Below are 12,988 nucleotides of genomic sequence, written 5' to 3'. Positions count from 1 at the left end.
CGTTTGGAGAGCCCCTGATGTACCTAAACAGTGGAATCCCCCCACAAGTTTCCCCATTTTGGAAACTAGACCCCCCAAGGAACTTATCTAGATATGTGGTGAGAACTTTGAACCCACAAGGGCTTCACAGAAGTTTATAACGTACAGCGGTACAATTAAAAAATCATATTGTTTCCACAAAAATGATCTTTTCACCCCCAATTTTTATTTTTTCAAGGGTAACAGGAGCCTAAAAGTTATTGTGCAATTTGTCCTGAGTATGCTGATACCCCATTTGTGGGTGTAAACGACTATTTGGGCGCATGGCAGAGCTCAGAAGGGAAGCAGAGCCATTTAACTTTTAGGGCTGGAATTGAGATCGGACACCATGTCGTGATTGGAAAACCCCTGATGTACCTAAACAGTAGAAACCCCCCACAAGTGACCCCATTTTGGAAACTAGACCCCCTAAGGAACTTATCTAGATGTGTGGTGAGCACTTTGAACCCCCAAGGGCTTCACAGAAGTTTATAACACCCGGGCGTGAAAATAAAAAATTGTATTTTTTCCACAAACATGATCATTTAGTCCCCAATTTTTTTATTTTCCCAAGGGTAACATGAGAAATTGGAACCCAAAAGTTGTTGTCCAATTTGTCCTGAGTAGGCTGATACCCCATATGTGGGAGAAAACTACTGTATGGGCACACGTCGGGGCTCGGAAGGGAAGTAGTGACGTTTTGGAATACAGACTTTGATGGAATGGTCTGTGGGTGTCATGTGCGTTTGGAGAGCCCCTGATGTACCTAAACTATTGAAACTCCCCACAAGTGACCCCATTTTGGAAACTAGACCCCCAAGGAACTTATCTAGATGTGTGGTGAGCACTTTGAACCCCCAAGTGCTTCACAGAAGTTTATAACGCCCGGGCGTGAAAATAGAAAAAAACATTTTTTCCACAAAAATGGTAATTTTGCCCCCAATTTTTTATTTTCCTAAGGGTAACAGGAGAAATTGGACCCCAAAAGTTGTTTTGCAATTTGTCCTGAGTAGGCTGATACCCTATATGTGGGGGTAAAACACTGTTTGGGTGCATGGCAGAGCTTGGAAGGGAAGGAGCACCATTTGACTTTTTCAACGCAGAATTGGCTGGAATTGAGATAAGACGCCATGTTGCATTTGGAGAGCCCCTGATGTGCCCAAACAGTCGAAACCCCCCAATTATAACTCCAACCCTAACCCCAACACACCCCTAACCCTAATCTCAGCCCTATCCCTAGCCCCAGCCCTAACCCTAGCCCTATCCCTAGCCCTAACGGGAAAATGGAAATAAATACATTTTCTTTTAATTTTTTTATTTTTCCCTAGCTAAGGGGGTGATAACGGGGGTGTTTGATTTACTATTTATAGCAGGTTTTTATGTTTGGCGGCTGTCGCATGCTAAAAGACGCTTTTTACTGTAAAAATAGTTTTTGCATCACCACATATTGAGAGCTATAATTTTTCCGTATTTTGACCCACAGAGTCATGTGAGGTCTTATTTTTAGCGGGACGAGTTGACGTTTTTATTGGTACCATTTTCGGGCACGTGACATCTTTTGATTGCTTTTTATTCCGATTTTTGGGACGCAGAATGAACAAAAACCAGCGTTTCATTAATTTCTTTTGGGGGGGTGCGCTTACACCATTCCGCGTATGGTAAAATTGATAAAGCGGCTTTATTCTTCGGGTCAGTACGGTTACAGCGATACCTCATTTAGGTCTTTTTTTATGTTTTGGCGCTTTTATGCAATGAAAACAATTTTATATAAAAAATAATTATTTCTTCATCTCTTTATTCTGTGAGCTATAACTTTTTTATTTTTTCGCTGATGATGCTGTATGGTGGCTCGTTTTTTGCGGGACAGGATGACGTTTTCAGCGGTACCATGGATATTTACAAGCATCTTTTTGATCGCGCGTTATTGCACTTTTTGTTCGGCGGTATGAGAGAGAAAGGGAAGACATTGACCACGGTTGCCTCACATTATTTGACGACACACAGTTCCCAATGGAATGGCACCAAGATTATGGGACTAGAGACAATTCAGCCAGACATTAGAGGGGGTGATATTACTCTCGAATTACTTAGACGTGAATCAAAGTGGATTTTTAATCTTAACAGCCTGATGCCGTCCGGCCTCAACGAGGACTTATTATTTACTGGATTTTATAAACAATCTTAAATGAAATTATATTTGTAGGGTCCAGGTATATATCTCTTAGTCCTCATAGGTTTCGGTTGAAATTTAATCCATATTAAGCAAGACTTATTCATTATTTGAGCGAGTGATGGTGTTGTCATTTTCTAGCCACAATTTGGTTAATCTTGTGTTACTTGTTTTTGGGCCTTTGGTAGTTTGCCTTCACATGTCGTGTTTTGGATATATAAATAGCACACCATGCTTATGATCATTTAACTGGTATCCGCCAACACACCTCCATTGTTTTGGAATTTGATGTACAAGATTCTCAAAAGTACTATGAGTCGTTTATAGATGTACTCAGTTAGTGTCGGGATGGTAATGTTTATTATATTGGTGTCTGGTATATCAATTATTAAACTTTAGGTCGACAATATGGACTATTTACTAATAGTAATGTGTAAGTAATTGATCTCTCTCGTCATTTGAGCTATTATAATATACTCATGTTGGCTGCTTGATCAATTGTTTTGGTTTAGTCGACCTTCTGTTTGGTTTTCACAATTCCATCATCTTTAAAGTGGGACAAGAGTACATTGTTTGATTACCATAAGATAGTGAACATTGTTATAACTATAATAAAAACAGTTCATTTAGAAAGACTTAATAATTTTTTTTTTTTTTTGGGGAGGGTATGCGGATGCTATTTGTGATTGGTAGTGCGTTGATTGAACAGTGACCTATCGAGTCGCTTGCCAAATCGACACATGATATCTCTCTGATGGACCCAATGTGTGACATTATTCAGTCATACACTATGTGATGATGCTCTCAGAGAGATAGTATTTATAGATAATCGAGTTTGGTCATATTCTTCAGAAATTTTGATAATATATGCTTCCTCACTAGGGTCATCTTTATGATCATTTTATTAGTCTAGTGGATTATGTAAATTCAGTACACTATTTACTGATTTGCGCATGCGTTCTTTTTTCACTTGTAGAATTAGCATTTTTTATATATACATATGGTGGGTTGCTACCGTTCAGACCAATTTCAGAAGGCTTTGTATATATCTGGAGTCTTAAGTGGATGAATTCTGCCTCATAGATGGGAATTTATACATCCTGTCTTGCTCATGTTTCATATCCATATTTTTGTAATTGGATTTTCGGTGCTGTTCACAGTATGTAGGGGTTATATATTCTGGCTCTTTGTGTGATATAATTCCCAGCATATAACATACTACAAAAGCCTTTATTTATAAGTGTTATCTCTAATATGGTGTCATTATTACTGATGTAAGTTTTACTTAGCAGTTAATGCAATTATGATATGGCTCTGAGTGGCATAATGATTGTTGCGTTCATTTACTGTTCTACCGATACTATTACAGCCTCGCGCAGGCGCAGTATCATTGTGACCTTTTTCATTGCACATATAATACTTCCGGGTTGCGGACGCTGGCGCCGGCGTACTAGAGGATGTCATCTCTGTATTCCGACGGTCGCGCCGGCGCATTAGATGATGTCATCGCTACATTCTAAGCCGCCTGCGCCGCAATGGAACACACATGGTGTCTGTCTACCGCCGCTTTCTTGGTAAGCTTATATTCAGCTGTGCTTTATCAATAATTATTCAAATGTATTTAAGGACACAGGTGATGGGCCTGTAGTACCCCTGACGAAGCCACCGAGTGTGGCGCAACGCGTCGGGTCTTAGCCCTCCTTGGGTGCACTCCTGTTATGGATGACCCCCGTACGGTCACGGGTTTTATTTATGGATGACATAGGTATTCATTACATCTTGTGTCTGTGTCATTCCAATTGGAGACACAGTTGATTAATTGTATTGTATGGCCCTGTTTACTATACAGGTTTACTGGGGGCTGTAATTTGGTTTTGTACAGAGGGTCATTAGTTCCCCTGTACTGCATTATACATGCCTAGCATGTTGTAGTTGGTGGTCATGGTCTTTGTGACACCTTTTGTCACTATATCTGATATTCATAACATTGGATATCCTTTGCATTATTATATGCTTTTTTCCACACATGCTACAACTACATTGTATCCCAGGCTCCAGGGTGTTGTTCGTATGCCCGCATATTTATGCAATTGTTTTATAGGTACATTATCCAATTGGAGTGCACTGTCTTCTATATATTTATATTGTGATCGCATGTGGTGTGCTATTTATATACTACACTAATTTAGACAACATATTATGTTTCATTAGGAGTGCATAGCCAGGGAGGTGTGGTTCTATTATGAGCCTTTGTTTGTGGATGTCACATGAGTGACGTTTTTAATGTTTTTAACTCTGTTTGTTATCTGTGTCCAAATAAAGATTTATATGTTTTTGCCAAATCCTGTGTCGGGTGATCCCCTTATATGACCTATACTTTTTCAATTTGTTAATATGTTCGGCGGTATGATAAATCATTATTTTTTGCTTCGTTTTTTATTTTTATTTTTTAAGGGGTTAACTAATGGGACAGTTTTATAGGGCGGGTCATTACAGACGCGGCGATACCAAATATGTGTACTTTTATTGTGTTTTTTTTTATTTCCAAATAATGAATTTATTAGGCTTTTTTTTTTTTAAATTTATTTAGCGATTTTTTTAAAATTATTTTTACACTTTTTTTTAACTTTATTACATTGTCCCAGGGGGGGGACATAACTGTTATGTGACAGATCGCTGACCTGTCACATCACAGATCACTGTGACAGATCAGCGATCTGTCACAGGCACTGCACTTGGCTTCCTCGTGCCTGCGCTTTGCAGGCACTGAGGAAGCCAACTCCCTGCAGGCCCCTGAAGGTCCCCGTCGCCATCTTGGATTCCATCGGCAGGGAGCCCCCTCCCTGCCGATGCTTACCTTTAACCCCGGTACACTGCAATCGTGTTTGATCGCGGTGTGCAAGGGGTTAACGTGTTGGGGGCGGTCCGTGACTGACCCTGACACATTGTGCCGGGTGTCAGCTGTGATAATCAGCTGACACCCGGCCGCGATCAGCGGTGCTCACCACGTGGGCGCCGCTGATCGCTGTGACATACTATCCCGTCCCTGGGAATTAAGTCCCAGGGCACATGGACGGGATAGTACGTCACATGGCAGTAAGGGGTTAAAAATAAAACATTTTAAAAAATGCACATATTTGGTATCATTGCGTTCATAAAAGTCTGATCTATCAAACTGTAAAATAAATGTATGTAGTCGGTAAACAGCATAATGAGGAAAAAAAAATCAAAATCCAATAATAAAGTTTGTTGGGTGCCGCAACATTGCAATAAAATGCAATAAGAGGCAATCAAAACATTGTATGTACCCCAAAATGTATCAATAAAAATATCAACTCATGGCGCAAAAAAAGTAAACCATCCCACAGTCCCATATCATAAAAAATGAAAACGTTACAGGTCTTGGAAAATGGTGACATAAGCAGAAACATTTTTTCTTACAAATTTCAGAATTTTTTTTCACCACTTAAATCAAAAACTTATGGGGTACATGTTTGGTATCTGTGAACTCGTACTGACCTGGAGAATCATACTGCCAGGTTATTTTTACTAAAGAGTGAAAATGGTGAATAAAATGCTCCAAAAAAAATTGTGAAATTTGACTTTTTTTGCAATTTCAATGCACTTGGATTTTTTGGCCCGCTTTCCAGCGCATCACATGATAAAATGAATGGCGCAATTGAAAAATACAAGTCATCCTGCAAAAAAACAGGCCCTCGTATGGCTATAAGGACGGGAAAATAAAAAAAAAAGTTATAGCTCTTGGAATAAGAGGAGGAAAAAATGAAAGATAGGAAGATCATGAAGAGGTTAAGACCTATCAATATTCCCGTAAACAAAGAGTATCTGGCTGAATAAGACAGATGCAGCCAAGTATCATGAAATAAACTGGAAGAAAAATAGTGCTACAAAATATCTCACAAATAAATCCACTTTAATAAATATAAAATAAAATGGATTTTTTAAAAAAAATGAAACAGACTAGCTCAAAGGAGGGCTAACAGCAAACCTCCCAAGTCTATGAACCTTATGAAATTAGTATGCCCACATATCTATTGCAGAATTTTCCCTAAGGCCGGAGTCACACTAGCGATAAAATCGGACAAATGCAATGCGATAAAAAAATCGCATTGCATTCGTCCCAATGTTATTCTATGTTGCTGCTCCCATCATGCGTTCATTTATCGGATCCGTTCCTCGGACCGAGACAATCGCAGCATGCAACCCATACAAAATAATTTTGCTTCTATTAATGACCCTTAGTGTTCCCATGCAATAAGAGAACCCATTCATGACACCCACATTTTTTTCTCCCTAAATATAGTATGGTACCCCAATACTGAATTCTTCGAAAGTACCCTCCACACACACAGTGCAATGACCATACAGGTACCCCTCCTCTGCAAAGTATGATACCCTTACAGTGACCCGAACATAGAATGATGCCACCGACAGTCCCCTACAAACAGTAAGATAGTCCACACACAGTGTGATGGCCCCCACAGTCCCCCACGCACAGTATGATGGCCCAAAAAATCCTACACACAATACGATAGCTCTTTATACAGTATAATATCTCTCACACTCCTCCACACAATATGATGAACTCCACATAACCTTTCAAACTGCACAAGGGCCTGCACACAGTATAATGGCCCACACTATCTCTCCAAACATTATAATCGATCCCCACATAGCCCTCCAAACAGTATAATGACCAGCACAAAATCCTCCACACAGTAATATAGACCCTACACAACCCTACATACTGAATAATGCTCGCATACAGTATAATGGCTCCCACTAGCCCACCAAACAATATAATTGCCCACCATATAGTCCTCCAAACAGTATAATAGCCCCCACATAGACCTCCAAATAGATTAATGGTCCCCACATAGCCCTCCAAACAGCATAATGATCCCCACATAAACCTCTAAAAAGTAAATTGGCCCTCACATATCCTTCCACACAGTATAATGACCCCCATGTAGACCTCCAAACAGTATGATGGCCTCCGACATAGCCCTCCAAATTGTATAATGGCCCCCACATAGCCTTCCTAATACTATAATGGCCCTCAACATGGCCCTCCTAATACTATAATGGCCCTCGACATAGCCCTTTCAACAAGAAATGACATCCAAGTGCAGTCCGATGGTTTAACCATACTGATTGGCATGGCCGAAGGTATGATTATAGGATCAAAGATGATCATACAGTTGTGGCCAAAAGTATTGACACCCCTGCAATTCTGTCAGATAATACTCAGTTTCTTCCTGAAAATGATTGCAAACACAAATTCTTTGGTATTATTATCTTCATTTTATTTGTCTTAAATGAAAAAACACAAAAGAGAATGAAGCAAAAAGCAAAACATTGATCATTTCACACAAAATTCCAAAAATGGGCCAGACAAAAGTATTGGCACCCTCAGCCTAATACTTGGTTGCACAACCTTTAGCCAAAATAACTGCGACCAACCGCTTCCGGTAACCATCAATGAGTTTCTTACAATGCTCTGCTGGAATTTTAGGCCATTCTTCTTTGGCAAACTGCTCCAGGTCCCTGATATTTGAAGGGTGCCTTCTCCAAACTGCCATTTTTAGATCTCTCCACAGGTGTTCTATGAGATTCAGGTCTGGACTCATTGCTGGCCACCTTAGAAGTCTCCAGTGCTTTCTCTCAAACCATTTTCTAGTGCTTCTTGAAGTGTGTTTTGGGTCATTGTCCTGCTGGAAGACCCATGACCTCTGAGGGAGACCCAGCTTTCTCACACTGGGCTCTACATTATGCTGCAAAATTTGTTGGTAGTCTTCAGACTTAATAATGCCATGCACACGGTCAAGCAGTCCAGTGCCAGAGGCAGCAAAGCAACCCCAAAACATCAGGGAACCTTCGCCATGTTTGACTGTAGGGACCGTGTTTTTTTCTTTGAATGTCTCTTTTTTTCCCCTGTAAACTCTATGTTGATGCCTTTGCCCAAAAAGCTCTACTTTTGTCTCATCTGACCAGAGAACATTCTTCCAAAATGTTTTAGGCTTTTTCAAGTAAGTTTTGGCAAACTCCAGCCTGGCTTTTTTATGTCTCGGGGTAGTAAGTGGGGTCTTCCTGGGTCTCCTACCATACAGTCCCTTTTCATTCAGACGCCAACGGATAGTACGGGTTGACACTGTTGTACCCTCGGACTGCAGGGCAGCTTGAACTTGTTTGGATGTTAGTCGAGGTTCTTTATCCAACATCCGCACAATCTTGCGTTGAAATCTCTTGTCAATTTTTCTTTTCCGTCCACATCTAGGGAGGTTAGCCACAGTGCCATGGGCTTTAAAATTCTTGATGACACTGCGCACGGTAGACACAGTAACATTCAGGTCTTTGGAGATGGACTTGTAGCCTTGAGATTGCTCATGCTTCCTCACAATTTGGTTTCTCAAGTCCTCAGACAGTTCTTTGGGCTTCTTTCTTTTCTCCATGCTCAATGTGGTACACACAAGGACACAGGACAGAGGTTGAGTCAACTTTAATCCATGTCAACTGGCTGCAAGTGTGATTTAGTTATTGCCAACACCTGTTAGGTGCCTCAGGTAAGTTACAGGTGCTGTTAATCACACAAATTAGAGAAGCATCACATGATTTTTCGAACAGTGCCAATACTTTTGTCCACCTTCTTTTTTATGTTTGGTGTGGAATTATATCCAATTTGGCTTTAGGACAATTCTTTTTGTGTTTTTTCATTTAAGACAAATTAAATGAAGATAATAATACCAAAGAATTTGTGTTTGCAATCATTTTCAGGAAGAAACTGAGTATTATCTGACAGAAATGCAGGGGTGTCAATACTTTTGGCCACAACTGTAGAGATGTGCACAACCTCATAGACAAAAATTGGTTTGAGTGCATTCGATGTTCTGTCAGATCACACTTGGACCAAAGAAACACTGGTCTGCAGGAGCCATTAATATGTTTTTAAGTAAGGACAGGAGAGCAGGAATTCCTCATGTCTGTGTTTACTCTTCATTGAAGATATCATATAAGCTAGTCTTTACCCATTTAGCTGCACATCTACAATTTATTGTATAATGGCAAGAAATAGTATTTTCAGTCAAGCACATAGTCAATTGCAGGCTGCTAGGTTTTTATTTAAAAAATGATTTTCAGAGAAAAGCCAACCGGGGACAAGGGAGAGACCAGACTAGTTTGATGAAGTCCAGTTGATTGACAGTTCTCTGGTCCTACATACACACAGTGTGGGAAGCACTAATCTATTAACCGGTTCCCTTTAACGCTCAGCTAATTTTTTTACATAAGTGTCAACACACTTTTGACTGCATTTGCCCTTATTTAATAAATCCGTACAATCACTGGTAAAGTCATTTTTTCTATGCAAAAGCTGTGTGTCGAAGAGTTGTAGAAAGATACATTTCAAAAACGTGTCCTGGCTAAGTCATGACCATTTTTTCTTCACTTTTGTAAATTGACGTGTATGGTGTAAATGGCTCCAATTTCGCAAATGGGTACAAAAGACAGGCAAAAATAAATGGTTGAAAAAGGAGCTAAACTTTTAACACATTATTAAAGTTACTTTGTACTGTTTTCGAAAATAATTCACAAATTTATTTATTCAAATTCAGACATAAGATGAAAGGTCCGAAACATCACCTCCAATAGGAATAAGGAGCCAAAGCCTGAAAATGAAAGGTGTACAAGCATCGAGCACAAAACACATAGTCCATAAATATCAACTTCAGCCAATACATTTTAATAGAAGGCATTTTAATAACCAAGAGATCCAATTTGATTTTGTTGAAATGTAAAAATCATCTATGAAACAATCCAAATGTTAAATTAAATAGTATTAAATAAATAACAGAATGACTTACCTATAAAGAATAGAGAAAGATAAAAGCAGCAAGCTACTTGTAGAAACATGGTCAACTAATGCTGCTATTCTAGCTTTCTGTATTGTGCCTAAGGGGTTTAGTGGGCGTGATATTGACGGAAGGCTTTACCAGTGATCAGGTGGATAAACTTGTTTAAGAAATATATTTTGTCCAATTTGCTAGAAAAATACAAAGCTGAAAAATAGCTGCAAGAATTTACACAAAAAGATAAGTTTAGTGATGTTGCAGCAATGTCGAAACGACATAGTTGCGTTTGACATGTAGCAACAATCAGTTGGCTGATCGTTAATCATTGCCTAATGGTCTGGGCCATAATTCTATCGTTGGTCTCCCGCTGGGCAGCTCACATCGCTGCGTGTGACAGTGAGAAACCAACAATCAGCGACGCTGGGAGCTGGTATCCAGGGTAAACAGCGGGTAAATAGGCGCCGCGCGGCTCTTAGTTACCAGCTGTTTACCCTGCATACCAGCTTGCTCGCTGGTCCTGATCGCTGGAGGGACTGTCTATGTGACAGCTCACCAGCGATCAGCTAACAATGTCCCAGCGATCCCATCCATGTCGGATCGTTGGTGGGATCGCTGGGACATTGAAGCATGTAACGGAGTCCATACAGTGTTGACCTAGTAGACAGTCCCTTTAAAGAGACTCTGTCAGCACCGAAGTACAGGAGCTTGGTACATCATGGTGTGGCCAAACATTTAATTGCACCTTCCCACCTGCCTATTTTCCCTCTATCTCCCCCATCCCTTTTCATTTTTGATTGACAGCCCTGGCTTCATAATGATAGAGAAGAACAGAGGTAGAGGGAAAACAAGCAGGTGAGAAGGTGCATTTAAATGTTTGACCACGTCATCAAACACTGAACACCTGTACTTAGTTTGAAGAATCAATCTGTGCTCCCTTTAAATGCAGCTGTCAATCACAATATTAAACAGCAGCGATCAGAGCTTGCTCCGATCACTGCTGTTTGAGGCAGATACCGGTTTTGTAACACAAGTGGTATCTGCCCAGTATGGATGAAGCTCAGCATCTGTGCCCTGAATGTGACGAACATTGATTTAATGCAGACAGACCCCGGTAAGACTTCCCGTAGTGTTGAAGCGCTTGTCCAAGGCACATCCGCTACATGCAAATAAATCCGAACCAGCTTCCTATAATGAAGATTGGCGCTCATACACGAACTTTACCTGTCAGTGGAAATGGACCCATAAATTGAATCATATTGCTGCAATTTCTCCATGAATACACTTAGTGAAGAAAAGAAGAATTACAGCATCTGAGAATTAAAATATTTTTTGTTCAACATAGTGATGGGAAACATGACTCATATTTGGTGGACGATGGAGTGGAGTGGATGTAACTGGCACATTATACCATGGAAATACAAAAATGTACATGTATTCTGTTGATTTTGCTGAAAACATGATATATCATTTTTATTTTTTATAGTTCAATTAAAACAAAAAAAATATTGAAATGAAAACCCCAATGGGGTAGAAATAGGAAAAGAGATCCTCGTGGGCAGGTTTACAGTTAAAGAGAGCGACAGGAATAAATACATCAAAACCATTATATATTGACCACAATTCTCAAAACTGTAAGAGAAAACAGTGTAAAAAAAATTGTTACAACACAAAATTAGCAAAGGGGAAAATTAACGATGAATGTAACGAAACCTGAGGTAGAAAGGTGTAGCAGCAACTGCAAAACAAATGGGATTTTGGGTTGTATAAAAGAAAGATAAAAAACTGTGATTCCAAGGTAATGTCACTCTGTATAAATCCAACATAAGACCGCATCTTGGATACCAAATTAATTTTTAGGGTATATAATATGAAAAGAATATAAGAGAGCTGGAGGTGGTTAAAGAAAAACTATTAGATAACTAAAGGGGTTATCCACTACCTGGACAACCCTTTTTTACATGAAGTAGTCCTAAAATTTTAAAAAAAAAACATGTACCCTGTTCCTGCCCCAGTACTGTTTAGTTCTTGCCACTCAAGTCATGACGCTAATCAGCGGCCACTATTGGACTGCTGCACTCCTCACTTCTTCCTCTTGTTAGACATTCTAGAAGCTCTGCAGCTCAAAAGAGACCGTCAATTCGCTGTAGGGCTCGCATTACATAACAATGACATCGCTAAAACGACATGGGTTTGGGAGGTGAGTTTTTTAAAATTATTTTATATGGGGGAATTCTTAATTTAAAATGGTGACTAAGCCTTCCACTTTAAGTGGAATGGTAGGAAAAAATAGGTATGGTATAAAGAATTCAGGAAAGCAAGTTATCCCTAGCAAAATTCTGTTTGCTTAGGTCTTTGGTAATTCCTGTTTTCTGAAATGGATGCTAATGGAATCATAGGAAGGTTTGGGTAGCGGGGCCTGTCTTTAACTTCATGGCTTGGTTTTGTCTTTAGCCCTCATTCAGTCCAAGTGTTGGGTTGTTTCCTTACTGGGTTTAGAAAGGTGTGTGAAATGTGTGAGAGGAAAACTGAAGGGTCAGCAGTAGAGAATATCCTCACTCACCTCACAGCTCACCCCTCCGGATGGCCCTGCTGCCTGGTACTCCAAAACTTTTCTCGTCATTGTCGCGTGTGACATCTCTGACCTCTTCACTGTAATTCGGGACTTCCGGGTGGGATTAAGACTTCGACGTCCTGTTTGACCTACTGAAGCGGTGCATGTCGTGATGTCACAATATTACGATAAGTAGGGTCATCAAAGGCCTGGTCACAACCTTAAGTGAAGAGGTCAGAATTGCGACGTAAAGAAGAGATGCAGGGGTCCCCCGAAGAAGACAGCGCCAACATGGTTTTTTATATTTGCTAATGCTGGGTATGTATGTCTTCGCATGACAAAATCTTTCAACTAATTCAAATAATTGTTTACTCCTTTTGT

The sequence above is a fragment of the Dendrobates tinctorius genome, unplaced genomic scaffold, assembly GCF_039654945.1.
Source record: "Dendrobates tinctorius isolate UK_male_01 unplaced genomic scaffold, ASM3965494v1 ptg000009l, whole genome shotgun sequence".
Taxonomy (NCBI): domain Eukaryota; kingdom Metazoa; phylum Chordata; class Amphibia; order Anura; family Dendrobatidae; genus Dendrobates; species Dendrobates tinctorius.
Note: the sequence above shows the minus strand (reverse complement) of the source record.